This window comes from Oryctolagus cuniculus, chromosome 13 (assembly GCF_051225735.1).
Source record: "Oryctolagus cuniculus isolate XC-2025 breed Fujian yellow rabbit chromosome 13, ASM5122573v1, whole genome shotgun sequence".
Taxonomy (NCBI): domain Eukaryota; kingdom Metazoa; phylum Chordata; class Mammalia; order Lagomorpha; family Leporidae; genus Oryctolagus; species Oryctolagus cuniculus.
In genome coordinates this window covers 88557526-88572567 of record NC_142879.1, presented here as the reverse complement: position 1 = coordinate 88572567, position 15042 = coordinate 88557526, and positions in this window count along the sequence as shown.

Below are 15042 nucleotides of genomic sequence, written 5' to 3'. Positions count from 1 at the left end.
CTGCACTATTATAGTTTCCCCATATTTCTAAGGAAACCTGACATCCTAATCTTCTTAGAACTACAACAGTTACAGAAAGTCCCAATATACCACCTTGGCTATGCATTCTCACCAGTTGAAATAATTTGTTTCTGCAACCCAGAGTCTGCTCAATTATTGAAAATTGATTCCTAACTCATTGTGAAGACGTCAGCCCTGGTTACCTCCTCTTGTTTCTTTCTATAAACACTCCTCTGTGATAATTTGAGTTTCTGGAGGTTTTTGATCAGTTGTTGATTTTCACAGAAAACTTCATTTCCTTTGCCTTTACCAGAGATACTGATCTCCATAGATACTGTAGAATGTCTGTGTCTGAATCACAGGACCAGCTGTCTTCAGGAGTAAGACTTGGGAAAAACTCATGGAAAGAACACCAGTCAATATCTGTTGCACTGCTTCTACTTTGGCCTCCCTGCCCGTTATGTACACACTGACCTGGTAGGCATTATTTCCCCATCCAGGGCTCTGCTCCTTGCTCCAACTTGAAGATCAAGTCAGGTTTGGTCCTGCAGTGCCCTACTAATGGAAACAATATAGACTTTGTGAAATCACTATCTTGGGTTAATGAAAGGAGTACAGCTTGGTCCCGGAGCTATGCAACAAATGTTCCAATGTGAAATCCTTCCCAGGTGGTAGATATTCAGATTCTTCATGGACTCAAATTCTATACCTGTCCCTCATTCAACTTTATGAATAGTGCTCACTTAGTTGTCAAATAGCAAGAAAATGTTACCATTGGGCATGCGATGAGTGTCACTCACCCAGGGAGAACAGGCTGCTGTAGGTCTCCAGCATTACATCCCTGTACAGGATTTTCTGAGCTTGGTTCATGTTCTGCCATTCCTCCCAGGTAAAGTACACAGCCAGGTCTTCAAATGCTATCATCACCTGTGACAGAACACTCCTGGTCAACATGTCAACTCTGTCACCTAACAAACAATGGCAGTTGTATATCTTCTACATGGGTATGGATGAAGAAGCAAGAATGCCATTTCATTTCAGATTTGTGAGCATTTGGGCAGCCACACAGAAGCATTCAACAGGGGATCAAACCTATGGTATAAAGGCTGTGAAAATTGCCCAAGCTGGAGGGAAACAGGAATTTCTGTTCACAAAGGCCAGACTATATCAAGGGCAATTGCACAGTAGGCTGAAAGGGGGACAAGAGTCACTCTGGAATGAGCAGTGTTCAGAAGAATGTAGAAGTATTCAGGGAAAAAGACAAGAAACCATCTGGGAAGTTATGCAGGGATTTGCAATTATGGCAGAAAAAAAATTTTTTTAAAAGAGACAGTAGGCATTTAACTTAGTGTTTATGATGCCAGCTCAGATACTCTCTCTCTGCATCAAATTTCCAAAGTTGGATTTCAGTGCCAGCTCCAGTTTCCAGCTCCCAGCTAATGCAGACCAGAGGAAGCAATGGTGATGCCAACCAAGAGGGAGGCCTAGATTCCATTCCTGACTCTTGGCTTCAGTTGTGCCCCACCTCTGCTTGATATTTTTGTTTAGGCAGTGAAGAAGTGCATGGGAGCTCTCTAGATTTCTCTCACTGCATCAATTTCTTTCTCTATCAGGCTCATAAATATTTTAAGTAAGGGAGGAGATTCAGGAAAGAATAGAAAGTAGCTTTTGCTTTTTCTATAATTATTCTACTCATAAACATTTAAAGAACTGAAATAACATGATAACAAATTAAAGTAAAAGCTATGGAGTTATTTACCCAAGAACAGAACCTGAGAAATTCTGTACTGTAATCTGCATTTGTGACTGAGGGAAATACAGAGAGCTTTGTTTGAGAACCTGCAGTAGGCACCAGCATTGTGGTACAGCAGGTAAGTCTCCACCTGCAATTCAGGCATCCCATGTGGACAGACAATTTGAGTCCTTAGTGCTCCACTTCCAATTGAGTTCCCTGCTAAAGTGGCTGAAAGAGCAGTGAAAGATGACCTGAGTATTTGGGCCAATTCCACAAATATGGGAGACCCAGATAGAGTTCCAGACTCCTGGCTTTGGCCTGGCCAACCATTGTGGCCATTTGTTGAATGAACCAGCAGATGGAAGATATCTCTTTCTCACTACCCATCTCTCCCTATCTCTATTACTCTGCCTTTCAAATAAGTTAATAAATAAACCTTGGGGCTGGCACTGTGGCACAGCAGGCTAATGCCCTGGCCTAAAGCACCAGCATCCCATATGGGCACCGTTTCAAGACCCAGCTGCTCTACTTTTGATCCAGCTCTCTGCTATGACCTGGGAAAGCAGTAGAAGAAGGCCCATGGATTTGGGCCTTTGTAGCTGTGTGGGAGACCCAGAAAAACCTCCTGGCTCCTGGCTTTAGATGGGTGCAGCCCGGCCAGTGCAGCCAATTGGAGAGTGAAATGTTGAATGAAAGATCTCTCCTCTCTCTCTTTCTCTCTGCCTCTCCTCTCTCTGTGTAACTCTTTCAAATAAATAAATAAATTGTTAAATACAATCTTAAAACCTGAAAGAACATGCAGTAGATTATTTTCCCCACAGTGTTCTTACTCTAGCTGGGAATCAAGTTCATCTCCTCAAACTATTAAGGACTGCATTACTCTAACAATTAAAAAAATAAATGCGGCTGGCCCCACGGCTCACTAGGCTAATCCTCCACCTTGTGGCGCTGGCACACTTGGTTCTAGTCCCAGTCAGGGTGCCAGATTCTGTCCCAGTTGCCCCTCTTCCAGGCCAGCTCTCTGCTGTGACCAGGGAGTGCAGTGGAGGATGGCCCAAGTCCTTGGGCCATGCACCCCATGGGAGACCAGGATAAGTACCTGGTTCCTGCCATCAGATCAGCACAGTGTGCCAGCTGCAGTGCACCAGCCATGGTGGCCATTGGAGGGTGAACCAACGGCAAAGGAAGACCTTTCTCTCTGTCTCTCTCTCTCTCTCACTGTCCACTCTGCCTGTCAAAAAAAATAATAAATGTCACTGATTTGTGGTTTAGCCCTAGGTAAGTAATTCTCTTGCAGAATGCTAAGTGTTTATTTCCAGGGTGGAACTAAAACACTGCCCACTACATCATCTGTATAACACTAAAGAATGTGTTGGACATTATGACCCCAAAATTTAGAATATTGTCCTTGACTTCAATTGAAATCATATAACAAATATGTATTTTGCTATGGCAACAGAAAATGAGACATGACATTGCCTTTCCTTGGATAAATGCAATGATTGATAGTCATGACAAATTCATCATACATCTTGTTTCTATATATTCCCTGAGAATAAAATTTACCTTCCTACATCCATTTTCATTAATAAATTATTATAAATCTAAAAACAAAACAGAAAGAAAGCTGGGAATAATTAAGAAAACCACTTACAGGGGCCAGTGCTATCGCACAGTGGGTTAAAGCCCCAGCCCGCAGAACCAGCACCAGATATTAATTCCCACCAAATCAGGTGTGAGTGCAATTTTCAGGTGAATTCAATCAGAATTCCACAGCCATTCAGCTGGGAGGGGTGGATGAATCCAGAAACAGCCAGTTTACATGGGACTAAATCAAGCCTAATATCACAAAGGACTTTTGCATTTCTTTGGCTTTTTTCACATTTGTCTTATTTATCATGATTTGTAATAAATTTTCTGATGTGAGTTTTAGTTTTGAGACTGGAATATGGAGTTCAGGGCTCCGGAGGAATGGTCTCTTTCAATCAGGGCAGAGCTGTTGGCTTGCTCCAATTCTGGCTTGCTGTCATTGTTTTGGGTGCCTCAGCCGATTTGTGGTTTTGAGCAGCAATTTTCTAAATATTTTCTTGGTCTGAGTTTCTTTTGCCTTCTTCCATCCCAAATTTTGTATTCTGATGCAGTACAAACAAGAAGTTAGACAGAGGATCCATTATGAAATAAAAAACACAATAAATTGGCCTTTCAGGCTTAGAAATCTACAGGCAGGATGACCAAGATGAATTTTTGTGTTTTGGAAAATGAAATGGAACCAATTTGCTGTGGGGACAGATATTAATTCCCTCCAAATCGAGTTTGACTGCGATTTTCAGGTTAATTCCATCAGAATTCCACAGCCAGTCAGCTGGGAGGGGTGGATGTATCCAGAAACAGCTGGTTTCCTTGTGACTAAATCAAGCCCAATATCACCAAGGACTCTTGCATTTCTTTGGCTTTTTTCACAGTTTTCTTATTTATCATGATTTGTAATGAATTTTCTGATGTGAGCTTTGGTTTGGAGGCTGGAATAAGGAGTTCAGGGTACAGCAGGAATCGTCTTTTTGAATCAGGGCACAGCTGTTGGCTTGCTCCAATTCTGGCTTTCTGTCACTGTTTTGTGTGCCTCTGCTAATTTTGGTTTCTTATGCAGCAATTTTCTAAATGTTTTCTGGGTCTGAGTTGGTTTTGCCTTCTTCCTCCCCAGATTTTGTATTCTGATGCAATACAAACAAAAGTTCAGACAGAGTAGCTAGTAAGAAATAAAAAAAAAAAAAAAAAAACAAATTGGTGTTTCATGCTTAGAAATTTACAGGCAACGCAACCAACATGAGTTTTTGTGGTTTGGAAAAAGAAATGGAACCCTTTTACTGAGGGGACAGATATTAATTCCCTCCAAATCAAGTGGGAGTGGGATTTTCAGGTGAATTCAATCAGAATTCCACAGCCAGTCAGCTGGGAGGGGTGGATGAATCCAGAAACAGCCGGTTTCCTTGTGACTAAATCAAGCTGCTGCTCCCTGTGGACTTGTCCTCCTCAGCCTCTGACTAGAGCACACCCACCTCTCCAATGCTGACATCCTCTGACACATGTTTCACTCTTATGTTCTCTCTAAACTGCAGACTCTTGGGCAACATAAGTAAATCTAATGCATCAACTTGCATAGACACACACACCGGAGGACTCCAGAGTCTTGGATTTCAGGTTGTAATTAACTTTCCTTTTCAGAGGACTTGTGAAAAAACAAGTCTGGAAGCCAGGGTGTAGCCTTGTGGTTCAAATTCCTATGTCCCACTTTGGAGTTTCTTGGTTTGATTCCTGGTTCCAGTACTTGCCTCCAAATTCCTGATAATATAGACCCTGGGAGCTAGCAAGTAATGGCTCAGATGATTGGGTTCCCTACTCCTGGGACAGCCCTGGCCACTGGGGACATTTCAGCAGTGAACTAGAGGGTGAATACCACTTCTCTATCTACTTGTTCATTTCTTTGCATCTCAAATTAAAAAACAAATCAAGTATGTTTGTATCATCCATTAAAATAACTTCCTCAATGGAAAAAAAGAGTTTCATTGTTAAATTTGGGGAAAAATAATGCTTCTTGGTTGTGATATTAGAATAATGCATAACTGTACATCGGACTTCCATTGTGGACAAGGAAGAGAAAGATGGAAGCAATAATTTTTGCTTCTGGTTTTGGTACTTGTCATGTAACCTTGAAAAATTCATTTAAACTCATGGGGCCTGAGTGTCCTTAAAATTACAGGCTCATCTAGTTGAGGCAGGTGGTGTAAGGGGAGGTGGCAGGAAGCTGAGAGCTTTCCTTGTTTCTGTGCTCACAGAGCTAAGTGACCATAGCAAGTCATTTGACCCCTCTGGATCTTCCTCCCTTGTGAGAGAAGATTGTCTTTATAGTTAAAGGATTTATTCTACACAGTCCTATCTTATGGTAAGGTTCATATGACTGTGAAGTGTTTTATAAACTGGCAGTGCAATAATCAAGTTGGCACTGAAGATGAAATGCTAAACAGCATAGAACTTCTAAGGCTTGTAGTTCTATGAGGAGCTACACAGAAACATTCAAGTTCATGGGCATTTTTAAATTTAAAAACAGAATCATTGAATCACTGTTCAGAATCAGTATAGTTGCTAAAATTCTTATTTATAATCACTGAGATTGGCAGTGTAATTACTGATAGCATACTCCTAGTGTTGTATATTTTAGTTTATACAATACTTAGACTATATAAAATATAGGTAGCATGGGAAGTGCGATACACAGCAGTCTTGTAGAATGGCAGATGTCCTAAACAGCACTCTGGCCTCAGAATCAGCCCTTAAGGCACTCAGATCTAGCTGAAGAGCCCATGAGAGTATTTTAGGTATGGAAAGCCACTCTGGCAAAAAAGAAAAAAAAGGACCTAAATAAAAGATCTCTGTGAGTGAGATCCCAGTAGAAAGAACGGGCCATCAAAGAAGGAGGTACCTTTCTCTGAAGGGAGGAGAGAACTTCCACTTTGACTATGACCTTGTCTAAATAAGATGGAAGTCAGTGAACTCAAGAGGCTTCCATAGCCTTGGCAACTCATGACTAGAGCCCAGGGAGATTTCTGATGCCATAAACAAGAGTGTCAGATTGTTCAGTCAACAACAGGAATCACTGTGTGCTTACTCCTTTTGTGGGATCTCTGTCCTTAATGTGTTGTCCAATGTGAAGTAATGCTATAACTAGTACTCAAACAGTATTTTACACTTTATGTTCTGTGTGCTGCAAACTGATGAAAACTTAATATAAACTAAATCGATCTTCTTTGTATAAAGATGATTGAAAAAGAATCTTGATGTAAATGGAATGGGAGAGGGAGTGGGAGATGGGCGGGGTGCTGGTGGGAGGGGAGTTATGGGGGGAAGCCTTTGTAATCCATACACTGTACTTTGGAAAATTATATTCACTAAATAAAAGTTTAAAAATATTAAAAAATAAAAATATAGGTAGCAATATTTAATGCTTCTCTTACTGTTCCTGGATTGGATTATAGCATACATTAATAAACCTTTTTTAAAGATTTATTTATTTATTTATTTGAAAGACAGAATTATAGAGAGAGACACATAAATAAACAGAGATGTTCTGTCTGCTGTTTTACTCCCCACGTGGCTGCAAGCAGCTGCAGCTGGGCTAATCCAAAGCCCGGTGCTTCTTCCAGGTCTCCCACATGGATTCAGGGGCCCAACTATTTGGGCCACCTCCTGCTGCTTTCCCAGGCACATTAGCAGGGAGCTAGATTAGAAGCAGAGCAGCTGGGACATGAACCAGTGCCCATAGGGGATGCCAGCACTGCAGGTGGTGGCTTTACCTTATATGCAACAGCACCAGCTACAGCCTATTCATTTTAAATTAACAACTAAAGATTATCTGCTGTTCAGCCTCCAGGCTTTGGCTTGGCCCAGCCTCTGCTGTTGTGGACATTTGGGGAGTGAAACAGAGGTTGAAAGATCTCTCTTCTTATGTCTCTCCCTCTCTAACCTTGCCTTTCAAATAAATAAATGAGTCTTTGAAATAAAAATACATGCATACATACACAGACACAGACACACACACACACACACAGTACCAACATGGTGGGTAAAGCCATGGCCTGCTGTGCCAGCATCCCATATGGGTGCTGATTCAAGTCCCAGCTGCTCCACTTCCAATCTAGCTCCCTGCTAATGTGCCTGGGAAAGCATCAGAAGGTGGCCCAAGTGCTTGAACCACTGCATTCATGTGGGAGGCCTGGCAGAAGCACCTGGCTTTAGATTGGCTCAGCTGAGGCCAATTTGGGAAGTGAACCAGCAGATGCAAGATCTGTCTCTACCCCTTCTCTATAACTCTGCCTTTCAAATAAATAATAGATTTTTAAAATGGGGGAAAAGGGCAGTTTTGTTGCCTTCCCTTTACCTAGAGTAACATAATCAAAATCTGTTAGGCAAATGAATAAGGGAAATTCTGAGATCATGTATTGACCACAGAAGAGAATGGATTCCTTGTGCATTTTCTGCAAGACCATGCTAGTTGGAACCAAGGGAAGCATAACAAAAAAGGGGAGGCCTATATCCCTCTTATTTGTCTTCTTTGTTCATTGGAGCAGTGGAGAGTTGAGTAATGTAATATTGGTGTTTGTCTCCATACAGTTCATGTCTATTTAGCTGGTTCTTTTTATTTGCATTTCTTTTTTATTTATTTTAAGAGATTTATTTGAAAGGCATAGAGACAGGGGTCTTCGATCTGCTGGTTTGATTCCCCAATGTTTGGGTGAGGCTGAAGGCCCATGAGCCCCCTCCCATCTCCCATGTCCTGAGGGGTCCAACCACCTGTCCATCACCACTGCACTCGTTGGCTGGAGTGGGAGAGGAAGTAGGGCATCATGGAATGGAACTGGTGCCCATGATGCGGGCCCTGCAGGCTGTGGTTGCACCTCCATGCCACGGTGCCGTCCTCGATAAACCTTTCTTTAAAGTGGAATTAGGGGTAAAAATGGTCTGAGGTGAATGTGCGTTTCTGTTGTGAGAGAGGCTGAGGCCCCGTGGGTGCCTGGGGGCCAACAGGAACACCTGAAGCCTTGGCCCCCAGGTCCCGGTGTCTCCCCTCTGCTTCTGCCCTGCCTGCAGGCCCGGCCCAGGCTCCAGTGGTGCCTCAGGGATTTCAGTACCAAACTGGTCACTTTAGGTCACTTTGTGATGCCTGACTTCTGCCCAAAGAAGGAAGCAAGAAGGGGCCCAGCAGGCTTCCCCCGACCTCTGGAGCCCCGAGCTATGGTGCCGGCCCACGACCCAGGGAGCCCGTGATGATTCTGGACCAGCCATTGGGACCCACGACCCCTGACCCCAGGCTCCAACCCCTTCGAGGTCACCACCGCAGCCTCCTTTTTAGCTGGTTCTTAATCCTCAAGAAGGGTTTTAGGTCAATGTTCTATTCTCATTAAAGACCTTTATGTTTAATTAAAGATTCTGTTAGTAATTTTAACCCTGGGTCATTCTAAAGATGTGCTGTGACTTAGGTTTAGAAAAGAGCATCTTCCTTGCCACCCTCATCTCAGCTCTGGGGGCTGTCAGTTCTCCCTGCACAGATTCAGTAATGCATGCTTCTTCTCTACTACAAAGATCTTATGTTGGTCATATTTCCAGTTACCAAAATCAAATCAACTCACACCTGGACTCTGAGTATTCAATGACATTAGTTATCAAAATAAATGTATTCAAATATTCAAAGACCACTTCAAAGCTTAACTGCCTTCAAGAGTGTTTGGCACTTGGAACAGCCACTGTGGTTTTCTACACATGAGCACTCACTATTTTATATACCACTTAACAATTCAAACATCACTTCAGCTTCAGCAATACACAACAATAGAATGGATGATTCTACATAATAAACATGTTACATTAGTTTGGACTTAAAAACTAGAACTAAAACCATGCGGCAACATGGATGGATTTAAGGAAAGATGTACAGCTAGGTAGCTAAGGCTACAGAATCCCAGACCTATTGATTTTAAGTGAGTCTGGAACAACAGCATTCCATTGCATTATCTTCCATCTCAGAGTCCTGCTTTTCCAGTGAGACCCACCCCACTCAGACCACGTATTTCCTGCCTGTGTCTTCACGGTGGTGGAAGCTGTTCTCATACAGGCATCTCCTGGACAGTCACCAGCTTCCTGATTTACTACCTGAACTGGAATCCCCAGTTGCGACGTATATTTCCCAAACACCCAGGCTGAACTGAATGTTCGTCTCTGGCAGTCAAAAACTTCTGCCTTAGGAAACAGAACATGTCCTCTACTCTGGGGCTCCTTTTTCTTCTCATGGGGTTCTGTGGTGATCTCTGGTTTTCAACACAAGTCCTGGGAGCATTCTGACTCAAAAGAAAGACCAGGGATAAGAGTTCTTTCTGGGGGCTGGTGTTGTGGCATAACAAGTTACACTGCTGCCTGCAGCACTAACATCCCACATGAATGCTGGTTTGACTCCCAGCTGCTCTTCTTCTTCCACAACTCCTTGCTGGGTGAAGCAGCAGAGAATGGCCCAAGCACTTGGTCCTCTGCCCCCACATGGGAGACCTGGAGGAAGCTGCTGGCTTCAGCCTGGCCCAGCCCTGGCCATTGTGGCCATTTAGGGAGTGAGCCAGCAGATGGACCGCTGTCTTTCCCTCTCTTTTTCTCTCTGTAACTCTGCCTTGCAAAAAAATACAACTTCAGAAAGTTATTCTCCATCAAGCAATACACCCTTTTCCAGGCAGTTGTAAAGCTGGGAGTCATAGCTTCTTGTATATTTTGGATAATAAGAGTTTTGGTTTGAAAGCATGTTCATCTGAAACGAAGATCACTCATTATCCTTTGTTAGAGAAGGGGGCTCTGCTCTTTGAAAGTGAAAATCAGAAGCTGTAATGTGTGATGAGCTCCACCTGCCAGGTCTGGGGAGACTTATTTGAAAGACAGGACACCAGGAGAGGAAGCTTTTCAGATTCCCTGGCCCTTGCTTTAGTCTTATGTCTTTACTTCTTTTGTTGCTTCTTGATGTCAAAAGTGTACACTTTATGCTGAAATGAGGAATTGTGTCTAACCTCTTTTGGGCCTTTTTCTAAGCAGAATGTATATATTTTTCTTGAATATAAGGATAGCTTCTGGGGTGGGTGGATTTTTTTGGAAGTTTTCACAAGCTAGCCAGTAGCCTATATTTGCTTCACAGAATTCAGTTTTTAGAAAAGCCTCCAATACAGCCAGACCATCTGTAGGTAGGGAAGAGCAGGCAGAAAAATAAAAAGAAACATGAGGAATATGAGGAAGCTAATGATCAAACATTCCCTTGTGCTTTTCTAGTACTAGGATTAGCTATTCTCTTGTTTTTACTCAATCCTGTAATCCTGCGGATTTAGCTCTTTAAAGACAAAGATGCCTGTAGGCAAAATACTTCATTGGTTCCATACTACTAAAACAGAAATACTTCAGTTTGTTTTAGTGCCAAAAATGTATTTACAGGAGAGGCATAAATCCTCAGGGAACTAAGTCTCTTGCAAACACTGCATGCAATGAAAAGCATCCTCAGCCTCAACCAAGAGCACTGCCATTGCAGAGCTGAAGGCTGATTTATCTTCCCCACCTGGTATGAATATGCTGCGAAATAAGCGGAGATAAACAGACCTTCTAGGTTAAGTCGAATTCTCCTTGGTGAGCTGCTGATTTGAGGACACAGCCTTTCTGCACTCTTGTGATACTTGCAATGGATTCAATTCAAGCCTAATTCACAATTGCTGGCCAGCAGCTCCTGGAATGCTTCTGACCACAACAGTGCCTCCTTCAGGGAAGGTCTGCAAGAGCAGTTCTCTAATGAGTTGTGCTCAGAGCAGTTCCCCTCCCAGCTCAGCAGTGAGCTCTTCAGATTGCAAACACAGGAATCTCAACTTACTTGATGAAAGCTTGCTACCTGCTTTTCTTGCCAATTGTGGCCTTCCCAGGAATGGTGGAGTTTTGCCATAGGTAGCTCAACCCAGTCTTCAATACTCTTATTCTTACAAAAAAAAAAAAAAAGACAATTCACTAAGTGGTCATCCTTGAATACACTACTGAGCCTGAATGCATTTTTACCAAATAAAGTTGCCCAATAGCTATAAACCAAAAGCCAACAACAGGCTTGCCCACCTAATATTACACTCAGCCCCGAAGTACTGAGCAGTTTCATCAGTTCCTCAGAATGTAACTACGCTGTGAGGACTACAGATAGGGATACCAAAATTTTAATTATCAATACACTGCACAGCTAATAAAGCAGATGCTGTCTCTGGCCCACAAAAGGAGACAGTTTCCCTGCAAGGTTAACCGCAATCGGGAGACATTTTGCACCTGATGGAACCCACAGCGGGACTGCTTTGAGCCAGCTCCTCTCCTTCCCTTTCCACTTTCGGTCCAGGATGGGACAGAGACCATGCACAGGAGGTGCCACCAGTCACCCATTTCCCCCTGTCCACCTGCAATGCTCCTGGGAGGCAGATGCCACAGAACAGTGATTTGTTCCATGATTGTCACGGTGTGAGATCAGCCCACCATGAGAAAATGACCATGGACTCCAATGAGATATCAACCACAGAAGCACTGCCTCCAACAGCAGTGCAGGAGGGTGGATGATGGAAGGCACAGCATGGCCAGGATCTCTAGGGACCCCGCAGGACTCTGCTGTCCTGGATGCCTACAGCAGGCAGCTGCACGAGGGCCCAGTGCACCTCCAGCACCCTTCTACCAAACCCTTCCCCCGTCTGCCCATGCAGACCACACAGATGCTGTGTCAGTGAGTAAATTAGCGCTGTGCACTAGGTTGTCCTGCTGAGACTTGGCCTTCATTACTTCCCCATGTGCAGCACGTGCTGCAAGCCTCAGCCAGGAGGGCTGGCGGGAGAGGTGAGCAGTCGCAATCACCAGGTCTGTCTCTTCTTCTCCTGCCCCTCCTGACTCAGGGGCCACCGATGGCATTTTAGCCCCAAGGCACGAAACGGGACGGCCAAGAACCTAACACCACCCATGTCACGCGCACACACTGCAACTACCAGCTGCCCACCAATGACCACCGACTTTATAGCCAGCCTGGCATGGGGCGGGTCTTGCAGCACTGGTCCTGCCTCAGGGCAGCAAAGATTGTCCTGAGGCCCCCTGCTGGGCTGAGCCTGAACTGCCCTGCAGCAGATTCTGGAAGCAAGAGAGCTGCTGATGGCTGAGGCCCTGGCTCAGAGTACACTTAGAGAGACCCTATGCCTGGCAAGGGCACCGGGGCCCTGGACTTTCCCAGGCTGCAGTCCTAGGGTGGAGGATGGCTCGGCCTTTCCTTCCTCAGCCCTGCCCGCAGGTGGAGCAGGGTTCCCACGGGGGCATCTTCCTTCGTGGGAGAGCGGGTAAACCCCAAATGCCATGACTCCCGGTGCCGGGTGCTGGCCTGCAGCCTTCCGGGAGGGAGTAGGTGACAGTGACTTTGTGGGGAGGTGACACTTGAGCTGGGCCTGTATTTTTGGGTTAGTTCTAGATGCATATCCCAGTCACCTGGACCTGCGGGTCTGCTGCAGGCCTCCTGGAGGCTCTGGGAGCTGGGCATCCTGGTGGCAAGGGCAGGAGGGTGGGAGGTTGAGGCGCTGAGCTCCCACTGGGTGCACCAGGCACTTTGGAGCTGTTCAGAGTAAGGAGTCGAGGTCACCTCCTGAACCACTCCTGGTTCCAAACTCCTGATTTGGGATTTGCCAGAACCCTGAAGTAGGGGTGTGGTGGGGGTGGTAGTGGTTGGCTTCAATGCACTGTATTTGTGAATTCTTCAAACACAGCTTCTCCCTACTCCTGCAGGCTTTCAAGTGATTGACGAGGACAGAGTCCCTCCGCTGCAAAGTGACTGAAGTTTGGAAACTACGTCCAGAACTTCACAATGTGTATTCAGGTGGTCATCCTTGAGGCCTGCAGGTGGACAGCAAGAGCAACAGTAAGATATTAACTACTGTAGATACTCTCCTTTCTTTCCGGTAGACCCACCAAAAGAGAATGGGAGATGAGTACTTGAACATTGGAACCAGTCAGCATGTTAGGGTGAGCTGCCAGTACTTGGAGCTCTGGAGTGGACATGGAGAGCAAAACATGCATTGTTACTAAAGAGGACAGTTAGGCATTTTACTGTGAAAAGGGAAATCATTTAGATGTGAGCAAGACACCTTAAGTAAATGTCTGTATATTTATTTTTGTTTATTTGCAAGGCAGAGAGAGCCCTTCCATTTACTGCTCATTCCTCAAATGTCTGCACCAACCAGAGCTGGGTCAGGCTGAAGCCAAGAACTCAGTGTGGGTCCCCTACACAGGTGGCAGGGACTCAAGTACTTGAGCCATCAGCTGCTGCCTCCCAGGGTTCTGTTAGCAGGAAGCCAGAAGCAGAAGCAGGGCTAGGGCTTGAGCCCTGGGCATTCTGACTGGGATGTGGAAGGCTTTACCACTATGCCAAACACATGCTCCAGTAAGCTGTTTCAACACGTTTGCAAAATGTAAGACTGTGGTTTTAAATATATGCTCTTCATCTTAAAAATTTGCATAATCTTATATTCAGTTTCATATGATTCAATACTTATTATTAAATACAAGTAACATTTAGACACATGCTTTCCTCACCAATACAAACCTCAGTAATTTTTTCACTTAGAACCTTGAATATTAGCATTCATTCAGACTGAAGTTCACTCATAGGCTGGGAATTCTGACAAAGAGACAGTAGGGAAAAAAATCTAGATGTGTATCTGATACCTAATAAGATTCTGAACCTGACTGACAGAATCTCAGTAACTGTTCAGAGAGTGACTTCATACCTCTCCCCTCTGTAATGAGAAGACTGTGTCCTTTGGCCACTTTCACATGATGTTATGTAAATCTAACCTGAAAAGCCTTTTATAAATTCTGAAGTATCATACAGAAGCATATTATGCATTTCCATATGTGTGAAAAAAGGCAATGTCAAAGGCATAGCTATTCCAGAGAGAAGTTAGGAGGATTAGCTCAGTTTGTAAATGTGTAAGTACCATTAAATATCTACATATTTGAAATAGACTTATAGAGTGTGGAGTTCATGATAGATATTGAATAAATGCACTCTGGATAATAAGCAAATATCAGAAATAATGCCACACCCATCAGTGTTTAAACTCTTCAGACAGCTCCGTGCCAGGGAAGTGCAGTGATCCCTGTAAATTAACAAAAATCAATCTGTGTATACCCATGGAAGCCACTGGTTTATATGCAGTCTATACTAGAGGTTTTTGTGCTTAGTAAAATTACTTGATTTTTTAATGAATGCTTTCAGACTGATACCTGATGCTGAGTGGCAGACAATTTTTTCTGAAAAGTATGTGGTTGAGAAATATAAATATAAATCAGTTTATAATTTTTGTGTCTGAATATTTTTATGCATTGAGACAATACCTGCAATAATCAGAAGACTTTTCCTCAAAAAGTTGCTACATTGATGCATCTTCATTTATGTATGTAATGTATGTTTAGGTAAAAGGAAGAGAGAGAGAGAGATCTTTATCTTTCATCTGCTGGCTCAGTTCCAGATGGCCACAAAAGCTGGGGCTGAGCCAGGCTGAAGCCAGGACCCTGGAACTCTGTCCCAGTCCCCCATGTGGGTGCAGGAACCCAAACACTTGGGTAATCTTTGCTGCTTTCCCAAGCAAAGAGCTGGACGAGAAGTGAAGCAGGTGAGTCTCAAACAGTGCCATAAGGCATGCTGCTGTTGCAGTTGGCAACTTACCTCTTTGTACCGCAAT